This window comes from Scyliorhinus canicula, chromosome 1, assembly GCF_902713615.1.
Source record: "Scyliorhinus canicula chromosome 1, sScyCan1.1, whole genome shotgun sequence".
NCBI lineage: Eukaryota > Metazoa > Chordata > Chondrichthyes > Carcharhiniformes > Scyliorhinidae > Scyliorhinus > Scyliorhinus canicula.
In genome coordinates, this window is record NC_052146.1 from 213,204,634 (window position 1) to 213,220,994 (window position 16,361).

Here is a 16,361-nt window from a genome sequence, read left to right on the forward strand (position 1 = left end):
AGAATCCTAGAATCCCGACAACGCAGATGGAGGCCATTTGGCACATCAAATCTACACCGGCCCTTGGAAAGAGTTCCCTACTTAAGCTTCAGCCCACATCTCCCCGTAACCCAGTAACCCCACCTAACCTTTTTGGACACCAAGGGGCAATTTAGCATGGCCAATCCACCTAACCTGCACATCTTTGCACTGTGAGAGGAAACCGGAGCACCTGGAGGAAACCCACGCAGTCACGGGGAGAACACACAAGCACCACACAGACCGTCCGTCACCCGAGGCCGGAATTGAACCCGGGTCCCTGGAGCTGAGAGGCAGCATTGCTATCCACTGTGACACCATGCCGATGTTAATGACAAATGTTCAAACCTGGAGTCTGTGCTGCTGCAAAGTCTCCTGACTGAGCTAAGAGCTTGTGTTCTTCCAACTTCTAGTCACTGTCACTTTATGAATTGTTTGCGCTGCAACTGAATTATCAGTGGCATATAGGGCAGAATTTTCCCAAAACTTGGCAGTGTCAGGTTCAGACTGAAACCTGGGGCGAAATTCTCCGACCCCCCGCAGGGTCGGAGAATCGCCCGGGGCCGGCGAAAGTCCCGCCCCGCCGTGGCAGAAATTCTCCGCCACCCGGGAATTGGCAGGGGCGGGATGGGCGTGCCATCCACGCCGATCGGCGAGCCCCCTGCGGCGATTCTCTGGCCCGCGATGGGCCGAGGTCCTGCCGCTGAGAGGCCAATCCTGTCGCCGTTGTTTGAACCAACTCTGGTGGCGGCGGGATCGGCGGTGCGAGCGGGCCCCCGGGGTCCTGGGGGGGGGGGGGGGGAGCGCCGGGCGATCGGACCCCAGGGGGGTGCCCCCACGGTGGCCAGGCCCGCGATCGGGGCCCACCGATCGGCGGGCGGGCCAGTGCTGTGGGGGCACTCTTTTTCGTCCGCCGCCGCCACGGCCTCCACCATGGCGGAGGCGGAAGAGAATCCCCCAGTGCACATGCGCTGGTGGTGACGTCAGCGGTAGCTGACGCACTGGCGCATGCGCGAACCGGAGAAGGCCTTTCGGCCAGCCCCGGCGTCGGGCGTCAAATGCCGTTGGTGCCGGTTTTGGCGCCAGTCGGTGTGGTGTCAACCACTCCAGCACGGGCCTAGCACCTCAATGTGAGGCCTTGGCCCCTAAAGGTGCGGAGAATTCTGCACCTTTGGGGAGGCCTGACGCCGGAGTGGTTGGCGCCACTCTGCTACGCTGGGACCCCCCGCCCCGCCGGGTAGGGGAGAATCCCGCCCCTGGTGTGCATTTCTCCAGATGCACAGCTGAGTTTTCACTCCAGATTTTCTGGCAAATTGTGCACACAAAATCTGGAGGCATGGTTTGCACCATCACTCTGGTTGGGTGGGGCCTGATAGAGCCAGCAAGGCCGGCTCCACAGAGGTCAGGACGCCATCTTTAAAGGGTGCACCAATCTGTGCTGGCGTCAAACTTTTAACCCCCCAACGGGCACAAAGGATCTCTCCTGCAAGTGTTGGGCGACTGCCCTCCCAACCATACAAGCATTGGAGGTAACCCCCCCCCCCCCCTCATCACCACCATGACGCCAGCATTGGGGCATTCTCCCCAACCACCCCCCACCCCATAGGCACTCCCCCCATTGGCATCAAAACCCCCCTCACAGATGCCAGAGCACTCCACTCCCCCTTACAGACTGTGGAGTTCTCCACTCCCCCTTGCAGGCACTGAGGTTCTCCATTACCCCCCCTGCCCCACAGCAATCATGATGCATGTCTCTCCCTCGACCCCCACCACAGAAAAGGGGAGCCCTCCAATGGGGCTCCCTAGAGGGCTGGTCCGGCCAGTGTCAACCTGCCAGAGGGCAATCCAAGTGTGCCAGGGGCAGTACCAGAGTATTTCTCGGCCGTGTCCCTCACCATCTGGGGGCAATACTTACCTATATGGCGCTCGTAGCATGGTAATCACGACTATTTTTCATTTTAAAAAAACAGTAGCGACTCGCGCCAGCGTAATATCACGCCGGCTGGATGGGTCAATACGGTGAGGGTGGAAATAGTGATGTTAAGCACAATAATGATATTCAAATATATTATAAAAGATGCTAATAAACATCGCACATTCTCAGAGATGATCGCATCATGGCGGAAGGGGTGGGGAAGTTCCCAAACCAAAACCTAACCGGTTCAAATCCCATTTTGGGGTCTTACAAAATTCAGCAGCCATTATGGGATTTGTGTTAGTTGCTAATGCGGCTGCTAGATCACAGCCATAATGAGAGGTGGAGCTTGTCACTCATTCCCCAGCACTTTAATACTCTTATTAAAGATGAGGTACAAATTTCCAAAATAATACTAATAAAAAAGTAATTGGAGAGTGTGATGGATGTAGGAAATTGCTATATTTTATATTTCTGCAGTAATGATATTAGAAAGTCCGAGTAAGACTTCCGGTGGCGACCATGGAGTGAAAGGTCGCACATTCAGCAACTCTCGCCCTTAGTGGGTTTTATTTAATGGTTTTTAAGCCGGATTTTTCAGGAAATTTCCCAACATAAGTTGATTGAAGGGAGAGGGATAGGAGGTGACCCTCAATTTATGGAATCGTATCCAAATAAGTCGAAAAAGAAGAAACCAAAAGATGAGTGAAAGCAAGGCTCAGAGGTCATCAGGTAGAATGGTAGCAAGACAAAGCGTGCCCACGCCAGCTCACTGGTCGATGAAGCAATGGGTTGAGTACCTGGATGAGAGGTTCGGCCGGCATCGTAAGGAGTGTGAAGAAGACATGACCCAGGCGATAGCCTCGATTAAGGAGGTGGTTGACCCGGTGGAGGAGAAAATGATGACCCAGGGACAGGAGATTCAAAACCTGCAGAAGCAGGCAACTGAACGCAAGGAGGAGTCCACTGTAATTTCATAGAATTTACAGTGCAGAAGGAGGCCATTCGGCCCATTGATCTGCACCGGCCCTTGGAAAGAACAGCCTACTTAAGCACACGCCTCCACCCTATCCCCACCTAACCTTTTTTTGGACACGAAGGGCAATTTAGCATGCCCAATCTACCCAACCAGCACATCCCTGGTCCGTGGTAGGAAACAGGGGAGAACGTGCAGACTCCACACAGACAGCGACCCAAGCCGAGAACCGAACCCGAGACCCCGGAGCTGCGAAGCAACGGTGTCAACCACTATCCTAATGGCTTTGGAAATTAGCATACTACAGGACAGCCAGAAACAGCTGCCGGCTGGGATCCAGGGTCAAGCCAGGATGGGGACTCGAAATCTTTGGGGTTGGGGTAGAGCCGGGAGTGCAGGAGGCGAAAGAGGCCGGTGTGCTGGCCTTTGCGTCCCTAGTAGCCCGGCGAAGGATTTTGCTACAGTGGAAGGACGCGAGGCCCCCAAGCGTGGAGACCTGGATCAATGACATGGCGGGCTTCATTAAGCTTGAGAAGGTTAAATTCGTCCTGAGAGGATCGGTGCAAGGGTTCTTTAAACGGTGGCAACCTTTCCTCGACTTTCTGGCTCAACGATAGGGTACTGGGACAGTAGCAGCTGCAACTCGGGGGGGGGGGGGGGGGGGGGGGGGTGCGTTGATTATGTTGGCTTATTTTATTTAAATTTGATTTATTTAATTTTAATTTATGGTTAAGTTCTCTTGTTGGGGGTGGGGGGGTGGGGGGAGTGTGATACATGTGATGTTACGGTATGGGGGGGAATTGTGGGTGTTATGGGGCTGTTAGTTGCATATTACTAATTTTTGCTATACTTGTTGTTATATTTTTATATTTTCTGTAAAAAATTCCAATTAAAATTATTTTAAAAAAAAGAAACAGCTGCTGGCTAAGGTAGAAGATTTGGAGAACGGGTCTCGCAGGCAAAATATCCGAATCGTCAGAGGCTGCCAGAGGGAAAGGAGGGATCAGATGCGGGTACGTATGTGGGGAAGATGTTGCAGGAGATGGTCAGGGCTGATGTGTTTGACAAGGCGCTGGAGGTGGACCGTGCGCATAGGGTGTTCGTACGCAAGTCCCAGGATCGTGAGCCCTGAGGGCCATGGTGGCAAGGCTACTTTGATTCCTCGACAAGGAGCGTATTATGAAGTGGGCCAGGCAGACAAAACGCTACATGTGGGAAGAATCAGAGATCCGGATGTACCAAGATTGGGGACCAGAACTCGCAAAGAGGAGAGCAAGTTTCAACAAAGTTAAGGCGGCTCTGTTTGCGAAAGACATTAAATTTGGACTGTTCTACCCGGCTCATCTTAGGGTGACCAATGAGAACCGGGAGCTGTACTTCAACTCTCCGGAAGAGGTGGCTACTTTTATGAAGGACAATAACCTGGCTTAAGGACTTTTAAATTCAAACTGTGGTGGACTGAGTTTGGGGGGAGAGAGAAAAATTGTTCTATGTTTTGTTTAGTCTTGTTTAAAATTTCAGTCTTTCTAATTCTGTGAGTTAAGTCATGATGTTCGGGATGAAAAGGAAGTTTTTCTTTCTTGTGTAATTTGATTTTGGTTTATTGCTTTATGTACTGGGTTACAAAGGAAAAGACTTTTAAATTGCGACGGAGTTTTTCTTTTCTGTAAGAAAGATGGTTGATTTTTGCATGCATAATTTTGCTTAAGCTGCTTGAAACTTCTATTGTGTTTGATTCTGTTTGAAGGTGATGGGACTGATAAGAATCGGTTAACGGGGGAGGAGTTGGCCCTGTTGACTGCGCGTTGGGGGATGGTGTGTTTGCTTTTGGGGATTGTTGTTACTGTGTTTTTAAAAATAAATTTAGAGTACCCAATTCATTTTTTCCAATTAAGGTGTAATTTAACGTGGTCAATCCACCTCTTTGGGTTGTGGGGGTGAAACCCACGCAGACACGGGGAGAATGTGCTGACAGGTAAGGGACAGCTAGGAGACTGGAGATGGAGATCAGATGGTGGTCGCCGCCAAGGGGCGGATCAAGTGAGGTGCGGAACACGGGCTAGGAGCTGGCCTAGGAAAGGTCATGGCTTATCGACAGGGGGGGTCAGGGCCCCCCGACCAGACTGGTCATGTGGAATGTTCATGGACTGAACGGGCCTGTTAAGAGAGCACGTGAGTTCGCACACCTGAGACAGTTAAAAACGGACGTGGCCATGTTATAGGAGACACACCTGAAGCTGGGAGACCAAATTAGATTAAAGAAGGGATGGGTCGGGCAAATGTTTCATTCACGACTGGACTTTAAAACAAGTGGGGTGACTGTCCTGATGAACAAAAGGGTGACATTCGAGGTGGGGAAGATAGAGGCAGACCCGGGAGGCAGATCTGTTACGGTTAGCAGGAAGCTAGAGGGAATGGCAGTGGTGGTGGTCAATATATATGCCCCAAACTGGGATGATGTCGCATTTGTCAGAAAAGTGCTGGGAAAGATCCCAGACCTTCACTCGCACCGACTGATCATGGGTGGTGACTTATGGTCCTGGACCTGAGATTGGACCGGTCGAGTGCTAGATCGGAGAAACTAACAGCAATGGCAAAGGAACTGCGGGAGTTCATGGAGCGCATGGGAGGGGTAGATCAGTGGAGATTTGAGAGACCAAGGAACAGGGAATATTCATTCTACTCCCATGTACATAAGGCATACTCCAGGATAAATTTCTTTGTGCTGGATAAAACACTGTTAGCAGGAGTTGAGGACACTGAGTACTCAGCAATTGTGGTCTCAGATCATGCACCACACTGGATAGACCCACGGGCTGGCACGGGAATGCCCCAGCTCCACAGTGGAGACTAGATATAGGGCTGTTAACGGATGAGGAGATCTGTGAGTGAGTGAGAGAGGCCATTCGAGGGCAGATAAAGATCAAAGACACGGGAGAGATTGCGGCTGGGGTGGTCTGGGAGGCACTGAAAATAGTTAATAGAGGGGAATGTATTTCGATTCGAGCCCACAGGGATAAATCTGAGCGGTCAGAGCTGGACAGGTTGGTAGGAGAAATCTTACAGGTGGACAGGAGATATTCGGAGTCTCCAAATGCGGATCTCCTGAAGGAGCGTCAGAGAATTCAAATGGAGTTTGGGCTCCTTTCCACAGGGAAGGCGGCGGGTCAGCTGAGGAGGGTAAAAAGGGCAATATATGAGCATGGGGAGAAAGCTAGCAGGATGCTGGCACATCAGCTGAGGAAACAGGAGGCGGCGAGAGAAATAGGGAAAATAAAGGATATGAGGGGGAAGATGGTGACGGATCCGGGGCGGTGAGTGAAGAGTTCCAGGAATTTTATAGCCAGCTATGCGAGTCGGAACCCCCGGTTGGGTAGGAGGGCATGAATCAATTCCTGGGGAGGCAAGAGTTCCCAAAAGTAAATGAGGAGCTGGTGGAGGCCCTGGGGGCCCAATTGGGCTTGTGGAGGTGATAGATGGACTAGGGGCGATGCAATTGGGTAAAGCCCCGGGACCTGACGGATTCCCAGTGGAATGTTATAAGAAGTTCTCTGCATTACTGGTGCCGCTCCTGGTTAAGGCTTTTAATGAGTCCAAGGAGCTGGGAGTACTCCCCCCAACGTTATCACAGGCATCAATTTATCTCATCCTGAAGTGAGACAAGGAGAGCTGGGGATCGTACAGGCCAATCTCCCTCTTGAATGTAGATGCCAAATTATTGGCAAAGATAATGGCCACTCGAATAGAGGATCGTGTCCTGGGGATAATTGGGGAGAATCAGACGGGATTTGTAAAGGGCAGGCACCTGACATCCATCATTAGACGGCTTCTTAATGTAATTATGATGTCAGCGGAGGGGCACGAGGCTAAGATGGTAGTCGTCATGGACGCGGAGAAGGCTTTTGACTGGGTGGAGTGGAAGTATCTGTGGGATATTTTAGGCAGGTTTGGGTTTGGGCAGAGATTTGTGGTGTGGTTATTGTACCGGGCCCCGGTGGCAAACATAAGAACTAACCGAGGGGGACAAGGCAGGGATGCCCGCTCTCCCCATTACTGTTTGCCATGGCCATAGAACCCTTAGCAATGGTTCTGAGAGCAGTGAATACCTGGTGGGGTATTGTGAGGGGGGAGGGGGTGGAACACAGGGTCTCTCTCTATGCGGACGATTTGCTGCTTTATGTCACGGACCTGGTGGGGTGGATGACCAAAATCATGGCGGTATTAGGAGAATTTGGACGATTTTCAGGCTATATGTTAAATATGGGAAAGAGTGAGATGTTCGTGAACCAGCCACGGGGGCAGGAAAGGAGACTGAAGGAGCTACCTTTTGAAGTGGTTGGGAGGAGTTTTAGGTATCTGGGGATACAAGTCGCCAAGGATTGGAGGCATCTTCACAAGTTACATTTGGGCAAAACAGTGGATCAAATGAGAAGGGATTTCCGTAGATGGGACATGCTCCCACTGACGCTGGCGGGGAGGGTTCAGACGGTGAAGATGATGGTCCTTCCGAGGCTGCTTTTCTTTTTTCAATGTCTCCCAATTTTTGTCCCAAAAACTTTTTTCAGAAGTATGAATGTGGCGATATCGAGGTTTATATGGACGGGAAAAACCCCGGGAGTAAGGACACTCCTGGAACGGACCCGCGGAGAAGGGAATTTGGCTCTCCCGATCTTTATTAACTATTACTGGGCTGCCAACATATCGATGGTCAGTAAGTGGGTAGTGGGGGAGGGGTCGGTCTGGGAGCGGATGGAGGCAGCATCCTGCAAAGGTACGAATTTAGAGGCTTTTCTGACGGCGCCCATGCTGTTCTCGCCGGCTCGGTACTCCACAAGTCCTGTGGTGGTGACAGCCCTGAGGGTGTGGGGGCAATGGAGGCAGCATATGAGACTGGAGTCAGCGTGGTCACCGATCTGTGACAATCACCAGTTTGATCCGGGGGCGCTGGATGGGGGCTTTAAGATATGGCAGCGGGCAGGGATTGAGAGGTTTGGTGATCTATTCATCCAGGAGTGCTTTCCGACCTTGGAGACATTAGAGGAGGAGTTTGATTTGCTGGGTGGGAACGGGTTTCGGTACCTTCAAGTGCAGGACTTTGTACGGAGGCAGGTCCCAAGCTTTCCTCGACTCCCCCTAAGGGGCCTACAGGATGAAGTGCTGTCAAAAACAGGGGTTGGAGGTGGGAAGGTTTTGGATATATACAGGGAATTGTCAGAGTGGGAAGGGGCCCCTATCGGAGAGGTGAAGAGGAAGTGGGAAGAAGAGCTAAGAGGGGAGCTGGAAACTAAACTGTGGGAAAAAGCCTTGAAAAGGGTAAATGCATCCTCGTCCTGTGCTAGACTTAGTTTGATTCAGTTCAAGGTAGTCCACAGGGCCAACATAACGGTAGCTCGGATGAGTAGGTTCTTCGAGGAGGTGGACGGTGAAGGGGTAGCCCGGCCAAACATGTTCATATGTTTTGGGCATGTCCGAAACTGAGGGAATTCTGTCAGGGATTTGCAGATGTTATGTCGGAAGTCCTGGAAGGTAGGGTAACTCTGAGTCCAGAATTGGCAATATTTGGGGTGTTGGAGGATCCGGGGGCAAAGGGAGGGGAGGGAGGCTGATATCCTGGCCTTCTCCTCCCTGGTGGCCCGGAGACGGATCTTGCCGAGATGGAGGGAGTCGGAGCCCCCAAAGTCAGGAGTGTGGGTCAGCGATATGATAGGGTTTCTCAGTCTGGAGAACATCAAGTTCACTCTGAAAGGATCAATAAAGGGATTCGCCCGGAGTTGGCAGCCGTTCATCGATTTATTTAACAAAAATTGAACGTCAGCAGTAAGGGGTGAAAGGGAAAAGGGGGTGGGGAGGAAAACAGGAGGCGTGGTAATGTTAAATAAGGACAGGGAACTGAGTATACAGGTAATTGGGGACGGGGGGGGGGGGGGGGTGGAGAAGTGGGGGAAGTGGTTTATTGTTTGTTGTTCTTTTAGGGGGTATTTTGTGCGTCAACCCGCGCGGTTGTTTTAGAAATGTCAACATGTTAAATTGTGAAAATTTTAAATGCTTAAACAGAATATTTTCTAAAAAAAAGAAAGCCTGAGAAAGATACATCAGGCAGTCTGTCTGCTAAAACTGTGATTAAGGGGTTGTAGTGGGGAATGCCTTAATTTTGCTAGGGCAAGTATTCTGCTTGAAAAGCATTACTTTGCTTACAGATAGCTGTCTAATGGAATACTGTTTTGTTTTGAAGGTCCCAGAGTGTAGATACTTTATGCTTTTGTTACAGATAATGTAATTAAGGGGGAGCCAAGTCTCCTTATTGTTGCAGTTTGCCATAGGATTTTAGTCTGACAAGAAGTGTCTTTCCATTTTCTCATGAAAGGTTCTCACCAAAGATCTCAGCACAGAAAAAAGCAAGTAACACCTGATTATTAACTTTATTAACAAGTGGTATTTGAACTATATCGGTTTGTTTAATTGGAATATTTAGTCGCAGGTTTAGGAAGTAAGTTACAGCTCATTCTTTGATTTGAAAATGAAATGAAAATCGCTTATTGTCACAAGTAGGCTTCAAATGAAATTACTGTGAAAAGCCCCTAGTCGCCACATTCCGGCGCCTGTTTGGGGAGGCTGGTACGGGAATTGAACCGTGCTGCTGGCCTGTCTTGGTCTGCTTTCAAAGCCAGCGATTTAGCCCTGTGCTAAACAGCCCCTAGAAGTGATTTAAGAACAATTAACTGTAAATATATTTTGTTGTTAATGTGGTTAATTCTGTGTTTAAATTAAAGTTTGTTATAACATAAAAGATACCTATTGGCCAGTGTTATCACTCCTGTGGGACAGTCAACTTTCCTCACAATTTTACAAATTGCAAATAGTTGGGTTCTCATCCAGGATCCGAACATAATTTGTGTGTATCCGGAATAAAAAGTATGATTCTTTGTTTATCTTGGGATTATTGAATTTAAAGACAACAAGTGTGAGGAGCTGCTGCTTTGTTTTAGGTGTTGATACTCTGTCAATTTAATAGGGAATGACTTGTGAAATGGCTTTTTCAGTTGCTAAGAGTTGAAAAAGTCACTGTGTGGTTTACAAACGGTGGTTAAAACAAAACTTGTGGAATTGGTGGACAGGCTACAGTTGACGTTATCCGCAGGGAAGGTAGAGATAATTAAAGCAATAGCTCGGCATTTAAATTTGGAAAAGATTCCAAATACACAGTTTGAATCATCGCAAATACGTAAATTCCAGTTGGAAAATAAACAATTACAACATGATAAAGAAATGAGACAGTTTGAATTAGAAGCAAATTAAAAATATAAGGAGAGAAACAATGGCAGATGCAAAAGAAAAAGGAAGAGAGGCAATGGCAGAATGAAAAGGAAAATGAGAGGCCAGAGAAAGAGGAAAAAACAAGGAGGGAGAATTTAAACTTCGGAAAATGGAACTGAAGGAGAGAAAGTGAGAAAGGCATATAGTATATCAACTTTTAAAAAAATGTTTTTATTAGGGCTTTTCTATTTATACGAAGCAACGATGAACGTGATCATACACAGAAACTATAAACATCGGTTATCACTCACTATATACATCCGTTACAATTTGTAGTTCTCAGCAAGTGTCTAATTTTGGCTAGGCCCCCTGCTCCTGATTTCTCCCTACCCTTCCGACCCAACTCCCATTCCCGTTATCTGGTGTGTTTTCTTCGCTCGTTTTCTCTTCCAAACTGGTCCTGTTGGCATGTCATTGTGCATAGTGTTACATATGCTGTTTCATGTTGGGTATGGTTGGGTTATGTGTTCTTTTTCCCTCCTTCCCTTCCCTGCCCCCCTTCATCCTCCCCCTCTTTTTTCCCCCCAATTATGTCTGTGGTTCTTCTGTGGATCCCCCCTCCCTCTGGCTTATTGGTGTTTTTTTATGTATTTTATTCCAAAAGTACAGAAAAAGTTACAAAACATACCCAATTTGGGAAACAAACTTCCCAACACACAACTATACAGTTTGTACAAATTTTTCCTCTTTTTCGCCCTCCCCCTCCCTCACCCCTCTTGATGAACAACTCCTCAAAGTTGGTCACGAACATTCCCCACCTTGCCTCGAAACCCTACGCTGAACCCCTTAACTTGTACTTAATCCTTTCCAGCCGAAATATAAGTCATCCAGCCAGGTCGCTAACCCTGGATGGGTTGGTGACCACCACTCAAATACAATTTGTTGCCGGTCAATCAGAGAAGTGAAGGCCGCAACATCGGCCTTCGTCCCCTCCATGAGCTCCGGCTTCTCCGATACCCCAAATATCGCCATCAAAGAGTCCAGCTCAATCTCTTCCTCCACTATCCTTGCCAATGCCACAAACACTTCTACCCAGAATCTCTCCAACTTTTCGCAGCCCCAGAACACATCTGTGTGATTCGGCAGTCCCACCCACACTTCTCACTCGGCTGCCACCCCCTGAAAGAACCCACTCATTCTTGCCTGTATCATATGTACCCTGTGTACCACCTTGAACTGAATCAGGCTCATCCTTGCGCACGAGGAGGTGCAGCATCTCCCACCTCTTCAGATCCTTCATAACCACCTCCACCAGTTTTGTTAAATTCCAACTGTGAAGCATCGTCCATTCCCTCGCTACCTTCGTAGCGCCTCACTCCATACTTCCCAGTTTATCTCCCCTTTCAGTTGCCTTTCCCACTTCTCCTTAATATTCACCACCCACTCACCTCCCTGTTCTCCCAGCCACCTTTATATGACTCCAATCCTGCCCTCCCCTTCAGGAAGCAGCAGTTGCTCTAGCAGGGCGTACCTTGGCAACCTGCGGAATTCTTTCCAAACCTTCCACGCAAAGTCCCTTACCTGCAGGTACCTAAACTCACTTCCTCTTGGGAGCTCTACCCTCTCCTTCAATTGATCTATACTGGCAAACCTTTCTTCCAGATACAGATCCCTCACCTTAACCAGCCCCACTTCTCTCCATTTCGTGCCATCTATATCCCCCGGCACAAAACCGTGGTTTTTGCACAACAGCATTAACACCAACATCCCCTCTATCTTAAAGTGCCTCCTCAGCAGATTCCACATCTTCTTCGTGGACTGCATCACCGGGCTCCATGAGTATCTGCTCGGTGCCATTGGCAACCCTGCCATCACCATAGCCCTTAAGTTGGACCCCCTGCAGGATTCTTCCTCCATCCTAACCCGTTCTACCCCCCTCCTTCCCACCATCGCGCCATCTTCTCCATGTTCACCGCCCAATAGTAATGTAGCAGGATTGGCGAAGCCAACCCTCCCTGCTGCCTCTGCAACAGAATCCTCTTAACCCTTGGCACCTTCCCTGCCCATACAAAGTCCGAAATAATTCTGACCAGTTTCCAAAAGAAGGCCTTCGGTATAAATACCGGGAGTGTCTGGAATATGACCAGGAACCTCGGCAGAACCTTCAGTACTTGGACCCTCTCTGCCAAAGTCAAGTGCAGCATCTCCCACCTCTTCAGATCCTTCCTAACCACCTCCACCAATTTTGTTAAATTCCAGCTGTGAAGCATCGCCCATTCCCTCGCTACCTGAATGCCCAGGAATCTAAACTCGTCTCTAGCCACCTTAAATGGCATCCCCCCTAAATTGGCTCGGCGGCCAACTCATTCACTGGGAACACTTCGCTCTTCCCCACATTTAACTTATATCCCGAGAACGCCCCAAACATGCCCAACAAGTCCATGATCCCCTCCATGCTTTCCAACAGGTCTGAAACATACAATAGTAGGTCGTCAGCACAGAGCGATACCCGATGCCCCCCGCCCCGCCCCCGAGTCACCACATTCCGGTGCCAGTTTTGACACACAGAGGGAGAATTCAGAATGTCCAATTCACCTAACGGCACGTCATTTGGGACTTGTGGGAGGAAACTGGAGCACCCGGAGGAAATCCACACAGACAGTTAGTTGTTATAACTCAGGGAGAAGAGATAAATCAAGATGATCTTGAATTTGACATTCCTCAAATTTGATTAGACAATGAGGATTCCGGAGGGAAATCAGTGACCTGAAAGAGCTCTTACAGTCTCATAGAGCTATATGTAGGAACAAACTAGGAAGCACAAAAGGTGATTACACATGGTGTCGATGTGAGATGTCTTGTTCCAATTAAACAACATCTATATAGACTGAATCCAGTAAAAGATTGGCTCAGGTTCAAAAGATTCCAGAGATGAGGGGTTTGTCATACGAGGAGAAATTAAACAGTTTAGGCCTATACTCTCTAGAGTTTAGAAGAATGAGGGGAGATCTAATTGAGATATACAAGATGCTAAAAGGTACGGATAAAGTAGACATGCAGCTGATGCTTCCTCCTGTGGGGCAGTCTAAAACAAGAGGTCATAATCTTAGAATAAGAGATAGCAAATTTAAAACAGATGTGATGGAAAACTACTTCTCCCAAAGGATTGAGAATCGGTGGAATTCATTACCCCGGAGAACGGTCGATGTAGGGACAGTGAGTAAATTTAAGGAGGAGTTAGACAGATTTTTAATTGGTAATGGGTTGAAGGGTTATGGAGAACGGGCAGGATAGTGGAGTTGACGCCAGGATGGGATCAGCCATGATCACATTGAGGGTGTTGGGCTCGGGAGGCTAAATTGCCTACTCCTGCTCCTAGGTCATGTGTTCTAGGGAAGAGATGCTCTGGCTGATTTCGCAATCCAGCTCTTGGCCTGTAACATTATAGGTAGCAGATGAGGAACATATCAGCCATGATAGGATGGCGGAGCAGACTCGACGGGCTGAATGGCCTAATTCTGCTCCTGTATCTTATGAATTTATGAAAAGGAGATTGAAAGCATGCTTAAGAATTATATCATTGAAGTGAGTTCAGTGATTGGGGTTCACTTATCGTGATGGTAGTAAAGCCAGATGGAATGCAACAATTGTGTGTAGACTATAGGAGAAGTCAAAGCAGTAACAAAGACAAACACATATCTGATTCCTTGCTTGGAAGACTATATTGAAAAGAAGGGACAAGCAAATTTCATTACCAAAACTGACTTACTGAAAAGATACTGGCTCGTACCTTTATCAGAAAGAGCAAAGAATTGTGCAGTGTACACAGATGTGGTGGTGTTCAGTAGAAGCAGCATTTAAAAAACAATTACGGGATGTGGACGTCTTTGGTTAGGCCAGCATTTATTGCCCTTCCCTAGTTGCCATTCAGAAGCTGGTGGTGAGCTGCCTTCTTGAACCTCTGCAGTTCCTGAGGTGTAGGTACGGCCACGGTGCTGTTAGGGAGGGAGTTCCAGGGTTTTGACAGTGACCGTGACAGCGACAGTGAAGGAACGGCAATATATTTCCAAGTCGGGATGGTGAATGACTTGGAGGGGAATCTCCAGGTGGTGGGGTTCACAGGATTGAAACATTTGAAGAATTGTTCGATTGACTACAAGAGACTGGCTTGGTGGTGAACTCACTGATATTGAGTTTGTGACAGCCAAAGTCACATTCTTAGGCCATACTATTGGATATGGTCAGATGGCTCCACGGAATATGAAAACGAAAGCTCTTGGGGAGTTCCAAATACAGTCAATGAGAAGTTTTGGGATTTCTGGTCATGAATGGTTTCTAAAGAAAATTTGTGCCAAATTTTAGCAGTGTTAAAATTTTAGCACTGACAACTTTTGAAAAAGAACCAGAAATTTAATTGGGCATCAGATTATCAGGAGACATTTGATAACCTGAAAACTGGGTTGACCATAACATCAGGTTTGGCGATATCTAATTGCGACAAGTAATTTAAGGTGGCAATTTATGCGAGTGATGTGGGTGTTAGTGCTGTACTATTACAAGCAGATGAAGACCTCTTGGTTATTTTTCCAGAAAACTAAATGTTCATCAAAAAAGTATTGAACTTATGAAAGAAAACGTTGCGTTTGGTATTGGCATTGCGACATTTTGAAATTTATGTTGCTGATACAGACCCTAATCTATTGAGGTTTCTGGAGAAGTTTAAAGATCGTACGGCAAGACTGTTTAGATGGACTTTATCACTACAACTATTTAACTTGTAAATTACCCATGTAGCAGGAAGCAGATGCTTTATCATGACTTTGAGATGTGAAAAGAATGGAACGTTTAAAGTTTGCAAAGAATGGGTGAAATGGACTATAATGATGTTTTGATTTACATGCATGAATATGATGATTTATGTATCTTATAGTGTAATAGTAATGTTTATGAATAAGTAGTATTTAAATTTGAAAAGGGTTTTGTAAAATTAAATCATCTTTTCATATTGCTGGTTCTTTTTTTAAGGGGGAGGTGTGATCAATGTAAGAAATTGTTATATTTTATATTTGTTAAAGTAATATTATTTTAAAAATCTGGCCAAGATATGTACAGACAGTAGGTCTGCTGAAGCTGTGATTAAGGGGTTGTAAAAGTGATATAATCCTTGATTTCAAAGTGCTAGTGTTCTGCTGATTGATTGAGAAGCATTTATTGAGTTAAAGATTGCTGGCTAATAGAATATTGTTTTCATTTGGAGGTCATTGTTGTGTACATTATTTATGCCTTGGGTATAGATTATGTAATTAAGGAGAGAAGCCAGATCTATCTATAGTTGCAGTTTGCCATAGGAGTTTAGTCGACAAGAAGTATCTTCCAGTTTGCTCCTGAAAGGTTCTCTCACAGATCTCTGCACAGAGAAAATCAATTAAAACCTGATTGTTAACTTTATTAATAAGTGTATTTGAGTTATATTAGTTTGCTTAATGGGAATATTTAGTGACATAATTAGGAAATAAGATAGACTTCCTTCTTTGATTTAGTTGTTGTTAATGTGGTTAATTCTGTGTTTAAATTAAAGTTTGTGTTCACATAAAAGATACCTATTGGTCAGTGTTATCACTCCTGTGGGGCAATCACCTTTTCTCACAGTTTTACAAATTGCAAATAGTTGGGTTCTCATCTAGGATCCTAAAAGGGGATATAACACATGAGAGAAAGGATAATTTCCTGATCAAGGATTTGAAGTATCATTAGAGTTCTACTGACATGGTTCCATAAAGTATGAAGCAAAGGATTCAATTAATTAGTGCATGTGCTTCATTGCCATATAAGCTAAGTGGGGTGAGTTTTTTACTGGGTGGGCTGGTGTGAATGAGCATAAGTACGTATTTACGAATTAGGAACAATAGTAGACCACTTGGTCCTTCGAGCTTGCTCTGCCATTCAATATGATCATGGTTGATCTGATTGTAACTTCAACCCCACATTCCTGCCTACCCCCGATAACTGTTCACACCCCTTATTAATCAAGCGTGTATCCAGCTCAGCCTTAAAAATATTCAAAGACTCTGCTTCCACTGCATTGTGAGGAAGTGAGTTCCAGAGACTCACGATCCTCTGGAGAAAAGATTTCTCCTCATCTCTGTTTTGAATGAGTGACCCTTTATTTTTAAACAGTGACCCATAGTTCTAGATTGT

General features: G+C 47.0%; 1 protein-coding gene across 6 annotated transcripts in view; it reads right to left on the minus strand.

Annotated features, from left to right (window-relative positions):
- The window catches only part of LOC119971545, a 189,266-nt gene that overhangs the window by 120,416 nt on the left and 52,489 nt on the right, over nucleotides 1-16,361 (minus strand). The gene's annotated exons all lie outside the window — the stretch shown is intronic.